The following is a 14,963-nucleotide window of genomic DNA, read 5'->3' as shown; positions in this document are numbered from 1 at the left end:
CTAGATGGCAGCCAAAGAAATCTAATGACTGGGTGGGTTCTAGGTTTCACTTTTCAAGATTAACCGGGACATCAAAGGGCAATCACAAATGGCGGCAATCTCTTACTAAGTAAGGGATTCTTTTCTTTTTGTAGTAAGCAGCCAATCTTCAAGATATGGGAACACTCGGGACCTCTTTCCATCTTTGATTAGCTATGACTAACATCATGCATTTGTGGAACACCTTGAAGGTCTATTAAGCACATCCAATTCCCTTCCTGTAGATACAAAGATGGACTACACAGTGACAATTTGGAATTTTGTCTTTTTGACATAGAGATTTAGCTCTCTGAGATCTAGAATGGGCTTGATGTCCTGTACTTTTCTTTGGTAGTAAGAATCTTGAATAGATCCTGGATCCTTTCCTGGTCTGGTGGAATTCTGACTGCTATTTTTTTTAAAGAGTTGAATAATCTCCTGTGCTACTGCTTTCCTTTGGTGGGGTGGAACATGTGGAAGGGGAGGAGGTCTGGAAATTGATATGAAAGGTAAGACGTAGCCTCCAGATATGATGCTCTTAACCCATTTGTCCTGATATCTAACCAAGCAGCTAGGTGAAGAGAGATTAGCCACTGACTGCATCCAGAGGGGAGCAGTTGGGGCAACCCTTCATTGGTACTGGGGAGAATTGCCTAAAAAAGGGACCGCTGAACTCCTGATTTTGCAGACCCTCTCTGCCTCTGAGGTAGCATACACTTAAGGACACCTACACCCCCCAACTTCTACAGGGCATCCTATCTGAGAAGAAAAAGAACAGGCAGAGATTTTCTGAACCACAGGCTTTTTCTTCCCTTCTGGTTCATAAAACAGGACCTTTGAGGTGTTTCAAACAATACTCCCATGTTAGGCAATGTTCTTCTTTCCTGTTCGATCTTCAGTAATATTTCTTCACCACTTGGACTAGACAGTGTTGAGGCAAGGGACATTAATGAGGGATACTTTACAGTTGCTTGCAATGTCACACAGGCTCAATCAGGCATGGTGCGTGGAAATGCTAGTGCCCGCTACAAGACAGCATGGTGGAGACTTGAGATTGAATCTGCTTCCTGTGTTCAGTTAGGATAATCTCCTGAGGGAATCCAATGTCTGTGCAGGAAGGTCACTCTGGAATTGAGTCATATGACACATGTAATTTAACATCCTGAGGGAAAAAGTTCCTGAGGCATAAACTCACCTCCCAAAGTGGTCTATCATCCATAATTTACTGTTAGGAGGATAGCCTGTAGTACATTCCTCAGACAGCTGCTTTTTACTTGCAGCTGAAAATACACTAGGCTCAATGAGAAGGTCCTTGCTCCAATATGGCCGGTCTTTGTGGAAGTCTCAAAATATTACCTTGCTTACGTTAAGTAGTTTCTATGATATTAGGTTTCTGCCATGCCCCTAGTGCTATCAGGTTTATGAGAAGGACATCAGGAGGGATCACCCAGGCAAGAGAAAGACCAGCACTGAATGCCTCAAACAACACTTCTTCATGTGGGGAAAGGACTAGGGGGAGTTGGTGGGCCAATTTCCACTCATTCCAGGACCACTCCAAAGTTGACATCCTCGAGGGCGGTGGGGGGGGGGGACTGGTGGAGGAACCTTCTCCTTTACTGAGGTCTGTGTCCAGGGGTAAGTGACTCTGTAGGGCTATCAATGTGCTTTGTTTTGCACTGACACTTTCTGTGAGCCTGGGGGATATCCAAGGGTCCAGAAGTGTCCTTACTACCTTGATGAAGGACTGATTCAAGGCATTCAGAGCTGAGCAGTCTTTTGAACTGAACACAGGGGCTCAAGGACTCTGATGGACCAGTGTCCAATAGTGGAGCTGAAACCAAAGCAGCATCCCCTTCCTGCTTTAATGGACAGATGTTGATCCTCTAAAAAGGCTTGAATGCCAAAATGGATCCAGATGGCATAGAGGACAAACTGGCCACAAACAGGAGGTGGTACACAAATAACTGTCTATCTGATGAAACCAGAAGGCATACCCTCAATACTGAAGGGATAGTTGGCTCCCAGGCTGAGATCAGAACCGATGTATTTAGTGATGAGGTCACTGAAATTGAGAGCAGAGACAAAACTGTTGGCACAGCAGTTGGCACCTGGGCCTCAGGATCTGCCATGACCATTTGGCACCTAGACATAGTCAACTCTGAAAATATCAGGACAGAGTGAGTTAGTTGCATGCTTGGTACTGACAGATGGGATCCTACTGGCTCTAATAAGAGATGTTCTGTAAGAGGCTTGGCTCTAAACCATTAGCACCAAAAATGCTTGGTAAGGAAGGAACATTGGGGACAGGATTTGCTGGGCAAACCCAATCTCCCCTAGAAACAGAGGGTGTTGGAATGACACCTTGATGACCACCCTCATCATTCTTTCCCAATCAGTATCTACAGCACTCCAGACAAACCTGGTAGAGCTATCGGAAGAAACTGAAGATCTCATGTCCAGAAACCTAGACAGCTCCCTCTATGAGGACCTGCTGCTAGCAAATGTCATTCACTTCAAGGAGATCCACCTGGATCACAGTGGCTTCTATGTCAAAAGCCATTGATACAGATGGTTAGAAGATGGTTTATTCTGAGTGGATATGCCCTGATGGAACAGAGAGTGGAGAGAGTTTTGCCACCTTTGGTGCAGGAAGAGGAGGAGACAAATCAGCTTGTCTCTTCCATTTTTTCCTTATATTTTTTCCTTTTCTTTGGATCACTCTTTTTTTCTTTCTCCTTCTTTCTCTTTCTCTTTCTTCAGAAAACGGTTTGTCTTTACGGAGAAGACCCTTTAGTATTAACAGGCACCTTAGAAATCTTAAGCAAACAATAACTGAAAATATCAAATTTTTTGTGTTGGAATACTGATGTGAAAAAGCAGGCTTAGGTAAGTCTCAGTCATATACACAGAGAGAGACAGTAGGGGAAGAAAAAAAAAGTTTTACATTTCAGTAATCATAGTATAAAAAATATGTGTAAAGGGACAGAAAAAATTAAAAATTAGCAAAAACATTTATAAGAAGAAATACCACTTATGTGAAGCAACTCCGATGAGTGCTAGAGAATAGTTTGTTGCAGATGGTGGCAAACAAGATCTGAGGAACAGTAGGGACACACAGCATTATGGGAGAGTGAAGAGGGGCAGCTTGAGAGCTGGAGATGCTCTAAGCAGAAATTTGCCAGCACGGATCCACTACAAGGTCAAATAACCCAAAAGTCAAGGAGGATGGAGGGGAAAATACATGACCTCTTATCCTTGTCTAGAGTGACACTGGTAAGGGTTATATTTCTGCATTTCCATTTGTTATCTCCCCAACCTAGCAAGGACATTAAGTACTACTACTACTGCTCCACCTTTTACCCTTATCTGCAGTGCCATGGGTAAGAGCTATGTTTCTGCATCTCCATTCCATACACATTATACCTTAGTTGAGAGCTAAACTACTGCTGTTAATACTGTCACATCCCCTACTCTTCTGTGCAGTTCTGAGTGTGAGCCATTACACTGCCCCTAACCTCTGCTCTCTCTAAAGTCCATTTGTCAAAAGCTAACACCTTTACTTTAACATTCTAACCTTATTCTCCTTCTCCTGTATACATACACACAAACAGAAACACAAAAACTGTATTTCACTTTCTTGCTTTCCTTATCTGTTTATTTTATTTTGTTATTTTATTTCAATTTACAACTTCACATAAGTTAGAAGAGGTCAGCTAAGGTTAATAATCTGTGAACTGAGGGGGTGGAGCTAGGAACTAAACCTTCTATTTAAGGGGAAAAATAAAACATTTCAGAGCTTTACTGGAAAGGCTCACCCAGATTCTGCTACAGTTTGCTGTGACGGAAAAAATAAGTTATGTACCTACCATAACATTCCATGTTAGTTGTCTTCATCTCGCCTTCCTTCTTGCTGGTTGGGATCGGAGCCGATCCTCGGCTCTGACTCGGCCATCTTCAATAGCTCGAGAGCTGTTTACTGGCTCGAGGCTACCCCTTATCCCATAATGCCTAGCGATAGCTACCCAGATCTCATTTGAAATAGCTAACTCCAGACATAACAACAGAATAAACCAGTCAAAAAATCAGTTGACTATACCTGCCATATTCTCTAAGTCAATAGAGGCAACAAGAGAACACACAGCCACTGAAACAGAAAAACTCCTCTCGATCCACCATAACAGGGGGACAGAGGGTGGGACGCAAGAAGAAAGGCAAGATGAAGACAACTAACATGGAACGTTATGGTAGGTACATAACTTCTTTATGTTAAGTTGTCTACCTCGCCTTCATTCTTGCTGGTTGGGATAGTGTCCCTAGCACCTAAAATCCTGGGTGGCTCAGTGGAACAGACTCTTCAGAATAGTGGAACCAAAGTCAGCTCTGCTCCTGGAGACCATATTCAACTTGTAATGAGAAATAAAGGTATGAGGGTTTGCCCACGTGGCAGCTGCACAGATGAAATCCATGGGCAACCTAGACTGGAAGGCTACAGAGGTGGCCAAGGCCCTAGTAGAATGACCTTTCGGTTTAAAAGGTAACTGTTTGTTCCTTAACTGATAAATAAAAGAAATAGTGTGTGACAACCATCTGGACAAGGTTACCTTGGAAACTGGGAGACCTTGTTTGCCCAAGGCATAAGAAAGGAATAGTCGGTCCGACTTCCTTACTTCTTTAGTTCTGTGCAGGTAAAAACGCAATTGTCTATGAACGTCCAATTGGTGTAGTTTGTACTCTGCCTTGTTGGTATGATTAGGGAAAAACACAGGAAGATCTATAGATTGGTTTAAATTGTTTTCGGAGCAGACTTTAGGGAGAAATGAAGGATTAGTCCTCAGAGCAACCCTGTCCTTATGAAAAACCAAGTATGGAGGACAAACACATAGCGCCTGAAGTTTGGAGACGTGTTTGGCTGTAGTAATAGCTACCAGAAAGAGTGTCTTCCAAGATAGAAACTTGATAGAGCAGGACGCTGCTGGTTCAAAAGGGGGCAGAATTAAGGAGGTTAGGACTAAATTAAGGTCCCAAGGAGTAGGGGGATCTCTCACTGGAGGCCTAAGAAGAGTTGTCCCTCTCAAAAAAGCTTTACAGAGCTTATGAGACATAATGTTAGAGTTCGAAAAACCAACATGAAAGTTAGAAATGGCCGCCAGTTGTACCCTGATCGTAGAAGAAGCGGACCCGGAGTGAAACAGTTATGTTAGGAACTCCAGGATTTTGTGGACTGGGGCTGAAAAGGGATCAACATTCCTAGCCTTTGCCCAACAAGAAAAATGTTTCCATTTGCTAGCATAAGTTTTCCTTGTTGCAGACTTGTGAGAGGAGACTATAATGTCACGGACTGCTGGGGAAATGCTGGGAAGCCTGGCTAAGGTTGGAAGTGGAGCAACCAAGCCATGAGCTGGAGAGTTTTGAGGGACTGATGCAACCCGCCTGACTGATGAATCAGGTGGTCTGTAATTGGGTCCAGAGTCCAGGGTTGATCGAGAATGTAACGGTGCAGGAACGGGAACCATATCTGTCGAGGCCAGTAAGGAGCAATGAGGATCATTTTGCAACCCAACGATATTGCTTTCTGTATAAGTTTGGGTATCAGGGGGAAAGGAGGAAAGGCATAAAGAAGTCCCTGGGGCCAATCGTGGACTAGAGCGTCTCTGGGTATGTGACCCAGAAGCGGAAGAAGGGAGAAGTAGTTGCTGCATTTGCTGTTGAAGGGGGTGGCAAAGAGATTGCAGCAAGGCTGTCCCCATTTGTGAAAAACAAAACTCGCAACTTCCTGATTCAGAGACCACTCATGAGGCATGAGAATAGCTCTGCTGAGCCTGTCCGCTATGACATTGGATATCCCGGGGATGTGCGTCACAATCAGAAAACGTTGGGAGGAAATCGCCCACTGCCAAAGTCTGAGTGCTACTCGACACAGGGGGTAGGACCTGGTTCTGCCCTGCTTGTTGATGTACCACACCACTGACATGTTGTCCATTTGAATATCAATGGCCCCAGAAGGAAGAGAATCTTGAAGGGCTTGCAATGCCAGGAGCACGGCTCTCATTTCCAGGACATTTATGTGCAGATAGTACTCGTGAGGTTGCCACGTGCCTTGGACTGTCCTGCCCAGATAATGTCCCCCCACCCTATCAGGGAGGTGTCTGTCGTCACTGTGGCTACCAGAGGGGGTTGTATGAAAGGTCTGCCCTGAGTAACTAGTGGGGAGACCATCCACCAAGAAAGATGTCTTTTGCATGCATCCGTGATCATGATCATGTAAGTCATGGGTAGCTCTTGGAAAGACCACTGCGTAAACAGAAGCAACTGAAGAATTCTCATATGAAAGCGCACGATTGGGATTAGGAGAATGGCTGCTGCCATGGAACCCAGAGTTTGAAGGACGCCCTTGACTTAGATCCTTTTGCTCTGCATCAGAACCTGTACCTGCTGACGGATTGCGGACACCCTTTCTAGTGGTAGCCTTGCAAACATATCCCTTGTGTCTAAGTCTGCTCCTATGTAAGTGATAGATTGACAGGGCAACAAGGCAGATTTTTCGAAATTTATTGTAATGCCGAGCTGGGAGCAGATTGTGATTGTGTAGTCCCATGCTTGTATGAGTTGATGCCTGGTGGTAGCAGTAAGGAGCCAGTCATCTAGATACGGAAACACCTGGAATCCTTGATGCCTCAGGTGAGCCATGACTACTGCCATACATTTGGTGAACACCCTGGGGGCTGAAGTGAGAAAAGGGCAGAGCTCTGAACTGATAATGACTGGCCCCCAGCCGGAAGTGAAGATATCTCCTGGAGCGCCTGTCCATCTTTATATGGTAGTACGCATCCTGAAGATCTATCGAGCACATCCAATTGTCCTGACCCAGAAAGGGTAGAATGGACTGTAGCATGACCATCCGAAACTTTGTTCTTTGCACAGACCTGTTTAGTCTGCTGAGATCCAGAATCGGTCTCCAGTCCCCTGTCTTTTTTGGCACTAAAAAGAACCTTGAGTAAGTTCCGGATCCGTGCTGGTCTGCTGGGACTTCCTGGATGGCTCTTTTTTCTAGCAGTTTTGAAACTTCTCTTACTGCTTGCTCCTTCAGATTGGGCGGAACATCTGGAAGGGTCTTCCTTGACTGTAAAGGGGGTTGATGGAAGGGAATTTTGTAACCTCCGGATATAACGGACCGTACCCATCTGTCTTGTGTTAAACTTTGCCAGGCTTTTGGTTACAGCGAAAGTCTTCCCCCGACTGCCTCCAGAGTTGAGCAGCCGGGCAACCCTTCAGGGATGCTGGAAGGGCTTATCACAGAAGGATTCTCTGTTGCCCTGGTTCTGCGGACCCCCTCTGCCACGAGGGCGGTGTCTATCATTATTGTTTCCCCCTCTGCCTCTGGAGGAAAAATCACTACGTGTGTCAGGCAAGGCTCCATGAAATTTACGGAACCACATCTTCCCACTCTTCTGACCCTTGGGGTAAGGTCTAGAGGGAGTGGAAAATGGACTCCCACGGCAGAGAGAGTCTTGCCTTCTTGCTCACACCTAGTCAAAGTGTCTTTCATTTTTGGTCCAAAAAGAAAGGAACCATCAAAGGGAGTGTTGGTGAAGGACACGCGAAAGGGTTCCGCAAAGTTACACAGCCGCATCCAGGCATGCCTCCTAAGGGCCACCCCGGTATCTGCGGCTCTACTTGCCCCATCGGCTGCATAGGAAATGAGCCTTATGGAGGAGTTAACAACAGAATTAAGCGTCACTAGCTGGGAAGCTACCTTGGCTTGTGCTCCCTCAGCAGTTGGATTTTGGAGGGTATCTCCGAGCTCTTTAAGGAGATCCCTTTGAAGTCGGATAAAATGACACAGGAGTTTAGTGACCTCATAGAGAAGGTCGCTGAAGCGAACATTCGCTTCCCATATCTGTCCATCGTCCTAGACTCCTTGTTAGGGGGATGGACGGACGAAGAGGTCTCCGCTAACTCTTTTTTGGTGGCTGCTGCTACCACCATAGCATCAACAGGGACACCTTTTGAAAGGAACTGCTTATCCTGGGGAGCTGTAATGAATTTACTAGGTCTCTTCGGAGTTGGTTCCACTGTATCCAGAGCTGACCAAGCCTTTCGAACCACCACTGTCATAAGTGGATCGAAAGCCGGAGACACCCAGGAGGTGGAAGGTCGGGAACTGAAAGCATCCAGAAATACAGACTCATCCTCAGAAGGGGCTAGGGGATTCCAGTTCCCCCTCTGCTTAAGCATTTCTAGGATGTCCAAGAAGGAAACATCTTCAGAGGGGGATCTCGGGGACCCTTCCGAATCATCTATGTCTGTATCAGAAGTGACAGACTCGGGGGAGTCAATATGTTTCCTCTTACACTTTTTCTTCTGAGGGGGCTCTTCTGAGTGATCAGGAGAGGCCTCAGAAGAGGAGGAAACACCCAATGGGGTGTCCTGGAGCATTGGTTCCCTACGCTTAGGGTCTGGAGGGGGAGCAGAGGTTGGCACAGGCACTACAGGGGACGGAGCCGGTGGGGCTGACAGTGGAGCTGACTCGGGGGACAGCACACTCTGCATGACATCGAAGGTGTCCCTGCCATGATGCAGAGAAAGCTCCGGTTCCGAAGAAATAGGAATCTTTCTCCGCACCGAGGGAGACTGCTCCGAGGCCAATGTTGGAGCCGAGCTCTCCTGCACCAAAGCTCCGAGAGGGAGAATGGGGTCAGACAAGGGTCCGATGCCACTCGCCCCCTCGAAGCCGACGAGGGAGCCCAGATCCCTTGATGGAAGGTACCACCGATGGGATCGGAGCTGACGTCAGAACCGAAGGAGATAGAGTTATCGGAGCAGACGTTTCCACTACTCGAACCCCAACGAACACCGGCTCTGAACACATTGGAGTCAGAGGAGGAGGAAAATCGAGAGAAGTGGATGGAGCCGATAGCTGTTGAGGAGGGCTGGACAACAATTTAGCTAGTGCCTGCGACTTTAGCAACCTACTGACCACTCTCTCCATATCATGATCCGACAGCCTAAAGGATCGAAAGGAGTGAGAGGATCGGTGACTACGCTCGTTCTAAAGTAAAGGAGACCGAGGAGCCAAATGCACCAACTCTAGTGAAGGGGACCTTAGCCTCTTGTGGCTCTGTGACGGCTATGAAGCCTCTGATGGAGCCGACAGGGAGAATGTCTTGTCGGTGCCAGCCGGAAACGACATAGAAGGTAAATCCTGAACCGAAGAGAGCTCCAAACTTGGAGCCGACAGCTTAGTGGATTTAGGGGATTTCACTGGCTGCAAGCTCTTGGCCGGTGAATCCTGGGGTTTTAAAAGACCCCTAAGAATCAGCTTATTCTTACACTCCTGCAGGGCCTCTTGGACTAAAGGCATGGCAAATAGAACAAGAGTCCTGCAGGTGCACAGTGCCTAAACTATAGATGCAAGAAGTGTGCCCATCTGTCAGAGACATTTTCTGACAGCATGAGTCACACTTCTTGAACCCAGAAACCTTGGATTCCATTGACATTCTTAACAGTAGAAAGAAAACTAATTATAACAACAATAACAATAAGCAATATGCAGTCTACAAAAACACACCTACTAGAAAGACTATAGCTAAAGTTTTTTTTTTTTTTTTTTTTTAGATAATAGGAAATCCTCTAATTTAAACGGTTAGCCTATAAAAAAAAAGCAGAAGGAAAGCCTCTAACTTAAACGGCTAACCTGACAAGAAGGTAGGGGGGAGTGGTGGGGGAGAACTCTCTAAGTTAAACGAGTTCTACAAAAAAGAGGGATACTATAAACTAATCAATTATCTATCACAGAAACAAAACTATCGCTAATAATAAAATACTAGAAAAGTTAAATTCTAGTGAAAAAGTTACACAAAAAACTCTATACAAGCCTGAGCCAGAAAAATGACACCTCTCAGCTGAAGCAGCAAACGAGATCTGGGTAGCTATCGCTAGGCATTATGGGATAAGGGATAGCCTCGAGCCAGTAAACAGCTCTCAAGCTATTGAAGATGGCTGAGTCGGAGCCGAGGATCGGCTCCGATCCCAACCAGCAAGAATGAAGGCGAGATAGACAACTTAGCATGGTTAGTTTTATTTCTATTTGTTGTATTTTGTATTACTTTATTGCCTTTTTCTATTTTGTATACTGTGATTTGTTTTCTTAACACTGTGTTTTACTTGTATTTTGCTTTTAACTGCATATTAAAACTTGAAAAGAGACCACAACTCTGTCTCTTGTGAGTCGGACAGAAAATAGAACAGGTAAAGTATGGAGTTACACATAAGTTAGAAGAGGTCAGTTAGGGCTAATCATCTGTGAATTGAGGGGGTGGACCTAGGAACTAAATCTTCTATTTAAGGGGTAAAATAAAACATTTCAGAGCTTTACTGGAAAGCCTCACTGAGACTCTGTTACAGTTTGCAGTGAGGGAAAGGTGAGTTTGCTTTTTATTTGTTGTATTTTGTACTACTTTATTGCCTTTTTCTATTTTGTATATTGTGATTTCTTTTCTTTACACTATGTTTTACTTGTATTCTCTTTTTAACTACATATTAAAACTTGAAAAGAGACCACAACTCTGTCTCTATGAGTGAGACAGAAATTAGAACAGGTCACTTAAGGAGTCACACATAAGTTAGAAGATGTCAGTTAAGGTTAATCATGTGATCTGAGGGGTTGGAGCTAGGAACTAAACCTTCTATTTAAGGGGTAAAATAAAACATTTCAGAGCTTTACTGGAAAGGCTCACCCAGACTCGTACAGTTTGCTGTGAGGGGAAGGGTTAGTTTGCTTTTTATTTGTTGCATTTTGTATTACTTGACTGCCTTTTTCTATTTTGTATACTGTGATATGTTCTCTTTACACTGAGTTTTACTTGTATTCTGCTTTTAACTGCATATTAAAACTTGAAAAGAGACCACAATTCTGTATCTTGTGAGTCAGACAGAAATTAGAGCAGGTCAGTTAAGGAGTCACACATAAGTTCGAAGTGGTCAGTTAAGGTTAATCATCTGTGAACTGAGGGGTGGAGCTAAAAACTAAAACTTCTATTTAAGGGGTAAAATAAAACAATTCAGAGATTTACCGGAAAGGCTCACCCAGACTCTTCTACAGTTTGCTGTGAGGGAAAGGTTAGTTTGCTTTTTATTTGTTGTATTTTGTATTACTTTATTGCCTTTTTCTGTTCTGTATACTGTGATTTGTTTTCTTTACACTGTGTTTTACTTGTATTCTGTTTTTAACTGCATACTAAAACTTGAAAGAGACCACAACTCTGTCTGTTGTGAGTCAAACAGAATGTTTCCCATCCTCCCACCCGGTTACTGTTGTGTTCTTAAACACCACTGTTTTTCTACTTGCCTGCCCCTTATGTTAATTTGACTATATATGTAACTTCCTCTCTGCTTTTACTGGCTGGTGTAAGCACAAAATTATCATTTCGTGAAATCACTTCCCTTCAACTATTTAAATTTATTGGCCATACTACTGTATTCTGTAGTACCAGACTACAAAAGTGACAACCCCCTTTCAAGCTATTTTGCTGTTTTAAAAAATATTGACTCTCCATTAAAACTTAACTTTTTAGACAGGTAAAACTTAAGTTACCAACTTTCACATCTATCTCTTCTAGAGCACACTGCAGTGTTTAAGATAAACCATTTTTTTCATCTTACCTTTAGGCATCTACTGCAAGACCACCAGTTATTGGAGAGCCCACAATTTGGTCTCAGTAGTCATCTTGGGATTAGTGCTTCTGTTTTCTCCTGGTGAGAGAAGGAGTGCAGTTACATTACTTCCTGGAGACTGCTGATCGCCAGAAGGCTTAATAGCTGGTTTATAGGTTACAGCTTGGAATCTGTGCCTATATTCTGATCCTGGTGAGAGTAGGAGCAGGTTGCATTGATTCCTGACTCTTTTTGTTTGGAGAGTTTGTGCCTGTGCTTAACGTACCTGATTGGTCTGGTTGCTATTCGAGGCATCTACCAGAAAAAGGCTACAAGCCTGCAGACCCTTGCATCATCTGGGATAAGATTGTGGATCAATAAACAGGATGTAGCATGCTTCTCTTCTTGGAACTGGTGCTAACATTTTGCTTCTGGTGAGAGAAGAAGCAAAGGAGTACTGTATACCAACAGAGTGAAGCTGTGCCGAGGCCCGCATTAGTAGTAGCCAGGCAGTAGCCAATAACACGACTCCTCTCTTTTCATGATTCTTGACAAGCTAATTCTTTATTTTTCACTAAGTACTGCTTGATTTCTTTCTGACTTCAGAATATCTGCCTAAATACTTCATCCATAAATTTTCAGGGTCTATGTATTAGTTTCCCCTTAAGTGTTTGGCAGTGCTCTATACAGACTCAGACACCTTGAGTGATATTTTTCCTGTAAAAGGAATATATAAGAAAACAGTTGCAGTACTTAGTAATAATTACCACCCCTCCTGCATGTCTAAAGGTCAGTTCCCTGTGCATTATATTAACCTGGTGAACTTGGGCATTCTGAGGCCATGTAGCAACTATCTCATGTACACAGAAACCCCTCTCCTCTTACCTCCCAACACTCAGACTTGTGAGAGATGCACTTATATATCCAAACTGGAAACCATGCACTCTCATACCAAGACCAGAATAGCTGGTCAAGAGGAGAAGGTCAACACCTGCGCCACACCACATGCAACACTTAGCCCCCTAGAACATCCATCATCACAAATCTCACATAAAAACACAAACCCACCTTTGCGGAGGCATTCAATAGAAATCTACCCAAACAGCAGAGACCTCCAAGGCAGAAATGCACTCTACCACAAGACAGCACAAACCCCAATACACATAGCTCACCTACACAGTGTGCCCCTGAACCTAAGCCCCTAAGGCAAAACAGCTTGCTCAATACACTAATCACAGGTGACTCGATAGTGAAGCACACTGATGTCCCACTCACTAGGTTGAATAATAAGAAGGTAACAGTCAGTTATCAGGTGCCAGAATCCGACACATAACACATGCACTCAGGTCATTCCACAACAAGTACAAGTATGACTCTGTCACTGTCCATGTGGGCGTGAATGACCTGAGATGCACCTCCCTGGACTACATGAAAAGAAACATGGAGGAGCTCTTGGATTATGTGGCCCAGGCAGGTATGATGCTAGCCCTTAGCAGCATCCTACCATTGTCCAGAATGATACAGCAATACAAGCAGAAAATTATTAACTTCATCAAGTGGCTAAGTTTCTGGTGTCATTTTAAGGGGATCCAGTATCTGTCTGCTTGGGATGACATGACCGATAGACCTCTATGCTTTGCCAGAGATGGCCTGCATCTGTCACCCCTGGGTTTCCTGATACTGGCTAAGGCTCTTGCCACCCCTATAGTGCCTTTTATAGGCGATGTTTCAAAGACCAAATTACCACCGTAACAGCTATAAATAATTGCAATCTGAGGATCATGCTGCTCAACGCTAGAAGTCTAAATCTCAAGATGCACTTCCTCGAAGCACTCCTCAAAATGGAGAACATCGACATTGTGCTTTAACAGAGACCTGGTTTAAAGCAGCAGAAAGCACCCCTGTGCTACCAGGCTATAACTCATTCCACACCTTTTGTCCTCAGAACATGGACCGAAGCTCCAAAGGCGATGGTTGTCACCATATTCATAAAGGATGTATACACCTCCAGACTAGTAGCCCAGCATAATGCATCTGAGATACTTCGGGTACAACTAATACTGGGTAAGATGGCGATTCAGGTCCTAACCTGCTATAGTTCCCCAACCATGTCCAAAGACTCTCACTCCACATTCTGAAGCACTCTGGAAACTATTAGGGTCCAACTCAACACACTCATACTAGGTGCTCATACTAGGTGACTTCAACTACCCCTCCATCAAATGGGAAAACTACTCATGCACCAATACACTGGCCCAGCGCTTCCTGAAATTCATCAGTTCCAATGCCCTGTAGCAGCTCATTCTTACTCCCACTAGAGGAAGCAACATCCATGACCTGGTTATTACTAACATGAGCAACCATTGCTCTACACCAATAGTCAACTCCTCCTTGGTTAGATCCGACCACAAACTAATCACCATGGAAATCAACATCTCACCCACACCCCCTGCAAAGGTAACCACCATGAAAAACTTCTCCAAAGCGGACTTTGGGCTCCTAAAAACAGAGGTGCCTAACTTCACAGCACCCACGTCAATGGAAAATAGATGCATATTGCCGAATCATACACCAATGCACTGTACGAACACGGACATAAATGCATGGAACTAGCCATACCCAACAGAACCAAGACGCTCTCCTCCAAAAAAAAGAAAGCCAATCTGGTGGTACCCTGGCATTAAACTCTAGAACAGAAGGAAGAAACTATTGCAGAAAAAGGTGAAGTCCTAAGACTGGAAAAACTCCCTTATTAGCCTCAACAAAAAGTTGAGATCCCTAATCAAAACCTCTAAAGCCAGCTATGAAGGCAGAATTGCGGCAGACACTAAAAACAACCATAAAGCCTTCTATAGTTATATCAAAAATCTCCACGACAATACCCAAGTTTGCTCTGAGTTACTGCACAATGGGACCTCCTATACTGAGCCAACAGATACTGCCAACATACTGGCTGACAGATTCAATGCCAACTTTACCCCCCCCCCCAAAGGACCAATCACAATACCGGAGGAATGCCAGGCACCCAGCATTACTGCAGCACAGGTTAAAGCTGCATTGTCCAAGGCCAAGAATACAGCATTCATGGGACCCAACAATATCCCTGGATGTGTTCTACAAGAAATACAAAGTGAACTGGCACCACATCTGTGTGCTTTGTTCAATCACAGCCTCATCTCAGGCTTTGTCCCTACTGAATGGCGCACTGCTACAATCATCCCTCTCCATAAAGGGGGAGCTGGGAATTATCACCCCATTAGCCTGATGAGTCTGATATGTAAGGCTATATGGCC

The 14,963-nt window shown here is 44.5% G+C and overlaps 1 protein-coding gene across 1 annotated transcript in view; it reads right to left on the bottom strand.

Moving 5' to 3' along the window:
- ZFYVE9 (zinc finger FYVE-type containing 9) overlaps positions 1-14,963 on the bottom strand; it is a 1,427,803-nt gene that overhangs the window by 481,352 nt on the left and 931,488 nt on the right. The gene's annotated exons all lie outside the window — the stretch shown is intronic.

Source organism: Protopterus annectens, chromosome 10.part0, assembly GCF_019279795.1.
Source record: "Protopterus annectens isolate FY-2018-M chromosome 10.part0, PAN1.0, whole genome shotgun sequence".
Lineage (NCBI taxonomy): Eukaryota > Metazoa > Chordata > Ceratodontiformes > Protopteridae > Protopterus > Protopterus annectens.
The sequence above is the reverse complement of the archived record's forward strand: the minus strand, read 5'-3'. Positions and strand labels throughout refer to the sequence as shown.